Below are 6860 nucleotides of genomic sequence, written 5' to 3'. Positions count from 1 at the left end.
CTTCCCCTCTCTATTATCTCTCCTATTCTAGAAACAGAATTCTAAAGAAAAAAATTGAAACAGCCTATCCTAATATTTTCATTTTGTCCTCACCTCAGATACATATGCATCCTGATACATCCTTGAATTTATTTTCTCACATTTCTGTTTTACAGAAAAGAAACTTACACACTAAAAATCTATGTGACCCTTGCAAGACGGCATAGGAAATTGAAATTTGGAGTCTCCATTCCTTAGCTAGGAGCTTCACCACTAGGCCATTCTTACATTATAGTCAAACAGGCTCTCCTATCCCTGGATGTTTGCATCGGGGTCCAAATGCACCAGCAGGCCCTAATTGCCCTGACCAACCTCAGCAGGGACCTTCGTGCAGGTACCCACCACCCAGGGCTCCCTTTCAGCTCAGCCCCCAGGCCTTGCTGAGCTTTGCTGGAGGTAAGCCTGGATGCAGCCCTGTCCCCAGCTGATCCTGACATGTTGCTGGGCCTCCCACTATGATCTTGGGCCAGACCTGTCACCTAGAATTTGTCTGATGATCACTGGACTGTCAATGGGACCTAGTTCTATCACCAGCCCTGTGCTGCTCACCCTGCTTGTGAGATGACTAGCCCGGCACTGTGGTCACCCTCAGCTGCCTGCTCATACTGCCTCATGGAGCAGTCTCACTCCCACCACTCCCTGACAGGTTGTAGGGGAAGAAAAAAAACCAGGCCCTTGGACATCAGAAACATAGGTGGAAACATATCTCTTACCTCCTTACAGCACAGATCCTGCCTTAATCATTAGACAGAGACAAGCATGCCGTCAGCACCAAAATAAAATATTCTGCCTTCATTTGTTACCCTACAGTAGAAGGAAAACAGATCAGATTTTCAATAGTGGCTCCAAACTGCCTACTACAAGTGTAAATCCAACAGTGCATACTTAATTTTCACATGTTAAATTTTTCATTCAGTCAGTCATGCCCTTCTGATCATTTCTACTAAAGGAAAGTAAGGCTTGCCAGACAGCAGCTTCCCGTAAAGTTCTCTGCTATCCAGATAAAGAAGAACTGAAAGCTTTCAACAGAACCACGTGAGAGTCACTGGCTCACAAGGACGATGTTTCAAGTTGACTCCAGAGAAGAGTCATTGCAGTTAACACTGAAGGGGAATATCACCTTGATAATTTACTAAAGCCAGACTAAAAACTCAGGTGTTGCAATGCATCAGTTTCAAGACCCCCTCAGGCAACCCAACTGCCATCTTGTGGCTACCAAACCAAACTGCTGCAACTTTGGTACATTATTCCTTCATCAGTTACTCCTTCATTATTTATTCCATACACGTAAGGAGTAGATCTGATGACAACATATCCCAGGCAGGAACACGGAGCCCTGATTCTCTAGAGTCCAAATATACAACACAGATCAATGTTGCTAGAAGGGAAAGAGAGATAAATTTAATTACCTCAAGTCTTAGATTGCAGAGTGGTAGGAAGGGGAGCATCTGGGTTGGGGCAGGAGTCCCCTAAATCCTGGTACTGTTCTGTACACATTGATCTCACAAAAGAAAACCAACTTCATTATCTACATGAAAAAAAATCCTTTAAAAGTTTGGGGACAATATTTCGTTTGACAATTGGGTCAAATACCAAATGCTTTATGCAATTCTAGAAATTAGGCAGCAAGGGAGTTAAAAACCACCACTTTTGCAGTAGATTCTTGCATCTTTTGTGACCCCTTGAGTCAACCTTAAGAGCTGTTTGAAAAGGTCAAGAGTGGTAGCTGAGACTATGAAGAGCCTGCAGTGAAGCTTGCACAAGAATTTTGGGGCTTCCTATAAGTTTATCAAGTTTTCAGCCCATTTAGCACTTTCAATAGATTTTGTTGCTGATGCACGGATCGCCGTGTTCCCTTTTTTTACATTGACTTGATGTTGAAATGTTAGTTTGCTCATCCTGATTCTGTGGCACTTGATGAATTTTCTACATTGTGTAGAGAAGACATGATAAGAACCTGATAGAAACTGATGGGCTTGGACCATGATGTCACTTATGAACAGGTAAGAAAAAAAACCCCAACTTTTACTATTTTGATAGAACTCACCTTGAAAAACAATCTTTGCACTTGCCATCAGAAACAAAAGACGGAATGACCAAAAGGCTGTCTGCAATGTGTCCCAATACAGTTACAACAAACACACCTCTCCTATGAAAATCTACATGCCAGTGAAAGCTGAAGGAGAAAGTAGGCAACTCTGATCGTACAGCATATGCCAACAGCAAAATTTTTTACTTCCACTAGTAAAACAAACTGTTTTTAAGATAAGCTATCGGAGCTTCTTCACATCTGTGCCTCCACTGACTTTCACAGGAAGGCAGCAGCAAAATGACCACAGACTTACTACCTTTCTCTTTGCCTGCTCCCTGCAGTTCCAGCTGGAACCGCTGTCCTGAACTGCTACCTGGAGCTGAAACAGGTGTGTCTTCAGCTACAAGATTTGTAAGCTGAATGCTACAACATAAATTTACATAGCACATACTTTGGGTTCTATCACCAAGAAGTGCTGTCGGTCAGCAGTGTTTTTATCAAATTAAGATATAGAAGACAACCACATCAAATAGAAAGTTATTTTTCAAACACTTATTTTCATATCGGTTTTGCTGGTCTCCAACAATATGAAAGACTGTATTAAAGATACTATACAGGTGACGAAGTTACACATCAGGTTTCTATCAACTGTGGTCCCACCAAATGTTGATCATGATTTACTTGTTAATCCAGTATTTTCAGAATCCCATTTTAAACTGAAATGTTAGCCTAACAAAAGGTTTAGAAATATCATTTTTAGAAGGTGACAGATATCAACAAATAGAAGACTGCTTGAAAAATGTTTATGCTTAAATTATAATGAACATTGCACATATCCTTTTCAACTTTCATGCCCTAGTCAACGTATTATAATTGAGCTTTACTGAATTACTTTTCTAGTGGATAAATACTGTACACGCTGTAGTGTGAAGAGACATCATGTAATGTATACTAATTAAGCCATTATATCCGTAGAGAAGATCGTATCTGAAATATCAAATCAGCAGGAATTAAACATCTCAAAGGATTAATGAAATGTTATGGAGCCATTCACTTCCAGGTCAACAGGTTCAATTTCAGCTTAGTTTAATAGTGATAATGAATTTATGTGCTGCAGATAACAGTTCTCTGCATCCACTCATAAATCAGGGTAAGAACCCCTGGCTTGTACCAAGAGCGGACAACTTTAACCAGCACAGCCAGAACAAGGTAGCCAGGAATATTCTGCTAGGCCTGTATTTGGCACATAGCCTTGGGCTGCACGAGATCAAACAGCACATTTACTGGGTGGCTGCAGTACGTGCAGGCAGCAATGAGGGACACCAGACAGTCAGTTCTCTTTACAGATCTGCCAACAGTTGCCAACCCCAGCAATGAAGTTATCACAGGCAGAACATTCAAATTCATCTTTCATTTGATCAAGTTTAGAGTCCTCTCTGCTTATCCCGATTCCTCTCTCAGCAGCCCTTGCTGCTTCTAGCACAGACATGTGCAGCACAAGATGGGGTGGGGGCATGGGAAAGGAAGAACTGTAGCCAACTTTTAAGTTATCTTACAACTAATGTGACAGCAAAGACACAACAAACCCTGATTTAGTGGTGGAATCACAAAATTGAGGTTAAACTTTTTTTTGAAACTAAGTAACCACCATGTCAACAGATTTAGGCATCAGCTCCTTAGTGATGATGGGCAGTAAACAGACAATAACCAGTTTATGCATAAGAGAAAGTAGTTAAGAAATAACTGCATCAAGAACAAACAACAGTGTCTCAGTCAAGTATCCATAAAGAGGTACATCCAACTTCTGAAGATAACACACTGAAAGGTGACAAACTGCATAAATGTAACAATCACCCAAAGCCTAGCCCTTCAGTTTGCTATGAGGACTCTGGTTTTAGACACACAGACATCATGCGGTGTGTTAAGGAATGATTCAGAACGCGACAGCTCTAACCCCAGATATGTTCACTGCTCTTCTGCGAAGCTTTGCTAAAATCACTTAGTGAGCTTCAGTATCTCCAATAGAACTGTTAGAAAGTCCACCTATGCAGGTATTAACGGAACAGCTTCACTAGTATTTATGAGGTGCTCCAAGTGATCTAAAAATGCAAGTTATTAATATCAGTCCTTACTGCAGGTGACTAAACCACATTCTGCAATACAGATTAGAAATCTACAGAAGTCCCAGCGTACCCCTGACAGGGAAGTAAGGCTTCTCCTGGTACCTCTATTACCAACACATTTTGTGATCATTCTGCTTCCCTTTCAAAAGCTCCCAAGATCTGGAAAAACAACAAGGACTTTCAGCAGAGAGAGTTCTGATGGCAGTAAAATAGCTTACAACAGACTATTGTAGTGGAAATAGTTTTTCAACCAGGGACATTGAGATACAAACACCACACTGAAAATTAAAAAAAAAAGCTGTGGCAACCTACATAATGTATGAAAAAAGCATCAAGCTAGCAGGATTGTTCTCCTTTAATGACTACAAACAGAATTCAAGAACAAAGAGCGTTGTAACAGCTGTTTGCTTTGCTTTCCTGGCAGTTATGTATTTCAGGTTTAAAAAAAGAAAAAAGAGTAAACATGACAAACCAAAAGTTATAAGGAGACATTTTTATTACAGCACTGCCTTGAATGCACAATCCCTGCCTATCAAATCTCTCAATGCTCCCACTAAAGTAAATGCATTAAGGGATTTAGTGAAATTTGCCCTATATATTTAGTCTTCCAACAGGAAGCTGTGAAGTACCTCATGCAGTACTGGTGATGGAAATGCAGATGCCTTTTTACTGCTCTATCTTACCTTTTTTCACTTTAGCCACTATTCTCCCTCTTGTATGGCACGCATGTTACAAGTGCTGAATTCCTTCAACAACACTTATAGATCTATTTTTCCTGTGACATACTAAGTTGCACAACTGCAATGAAAAGTTTCTACAGTGAAAAGCTTCCGCAGTAAAAAGCTTGCAACCATAGTATTTCCTAAGGCATATATTTTGAAATGATAATTATTATTAATAATATCTTAATATGTTAGTTTATATATTAATATATATTCTTGCACATACACATAAAATTTTAAATTATTATATGCTCTTTAATTTAAAAAGTGCCATTTTTGCTGACTTGCCAAACCTTTAGAAAGCAACATTTTTGTAACTTTTCTGTTCAAGAAAGAAAAAAAGAAAATAACAATACAGCCAGATGTAATGTATAGTATTCAGTAACAATTTAAGGACAAAGTGCCCTCCGAAAGGCAGATAAGCACAAGGCATTTTCTGTGTTGGACAGTCAAGAGAAGCAGAAAGAAGAAACTCCTCCCAAAGCACTTGAGAAAAATATTAGGGATAATTCAAGATGTAAAGTAAAAACTGAAATATTCAACTCCCCATTTTGGACTTTAGAATCATAACGTTTTAGTGTAGAGGCCCAAGTCCTGTGTTTGTGTGTGTACTTTATACATATACACACATACGTACGTGTGTGTATACATATGTAAGGTCTGCGAGGACAGAGATATGTTTTATTAGACCAGTATAGTAGGAAAAAGCACATAAGCCCTTTGTTGGTCTAATATAAGTACTGCCTCTCCCTTGAAAGCTTTTCTCTCACATCACCATGATCATGGCTACAAGACCATTTACGTACAAATTAAAAAAAGAAATCTCCCTTGGTAAACTTAAAAATCGCATTCCACTGCAATACTTAAGCCACTTAGACAGTAGAAACAGGAAGCTTGTGTAGTTTCGTACTTCACCTTGAATGCTGTAAGTGCCCTTCAATGTTCTCCTTAGTCCTAACAGACACAAGCATCAAGTTGCATATCAACCAGGAGCCCTGGATAACAAAACAAGCTTTGACACTGGAGCGCGAGGCAGGCAGCAGCGTTGGGGTCTTGGTGTTGCAGTACAAACTATCAGGTCCACAGGGAAATCTAAATGGTGTATTTTTCTGTTTACCTTCAGGTGACAATGCTCAACTGGTTCAACACATCACTGGATGTCTGTTACAAAAACTCCTGTCACTAAGAATAAAAATGGATGGATGAATAATGGTTAGGCTGGACCTTCTGCCTCTTGCCAGGAATACTGAGAAGAGATTTAAAAACAGCTTCTAAGTAATATGCAGCCAATCTAACCTATATAATCAGACCTCCTAGAATCATCAACATTACAGCTACATCAACTTACCTCTGAATAAAGATAAGTTAATTAGTTGCTGGCATTTCTTACAGGACTCTGGTTCGTCAACTGAAGTCAGTAATTACTTTTTTCACAATCTTTTTTTCCAACTATATTCACTGGCAGCACCGAATAGGTTATTTTGTCTTTTTTAAAAAGCTTGCATTCCACTTTAATTGAAGAAGTATGATAAAGTCTGCCCCTCTCCATATATAAAAAAGAATGTTTCAAAATACAAGACATTGCAAAATGTTTTGAATGCCCCCTTCATGTAAAAACCTACCATAGATGAAACAGATTTTTGTTTTAATACAAGTCAGTAACAAAAAGCCTAACAGCCAGTACATATTAACAGATAAAGGAACAGGACTTCCCTTTTTTATTTTCATTCGCTGCTGCCTCTATGTCTTCCTGCAAGACCAACATTTCAATAGTTTCATCAACTGCAAAGCAAGGATAACTCAAACAGTTTCAAATAAAGATTAACATACAGGCTAGACCATCACGAAACGCAGAGTGTTGCCTATATTGTGCATATTGGTCTCCACGGTATAAAAAGTGTGGCTTCAGGGGAACTGGGGCAGGGGAGGGATGCTCAGCATTAG

Source organism: Opisthocomus hoazin, chromosome 6 (genome assembly GCF_030867145.1).
Source record: "Opisthocomus hoazin isolate bOpiHoa1 chromosome 6, bOpiHoa1.hap1, whole genome shotgun sequence".
NCBI classification, from domain to species: domain Eukaryota; kingdom Metazoa; phylum Chordata; class Aves; order Opisthocomiformes; family Opisthocomidae; genus Opisthocomus; species Opisthocomus hoazin.
This window is presented reverse-complemented; position numbering follows the sequence as displayed.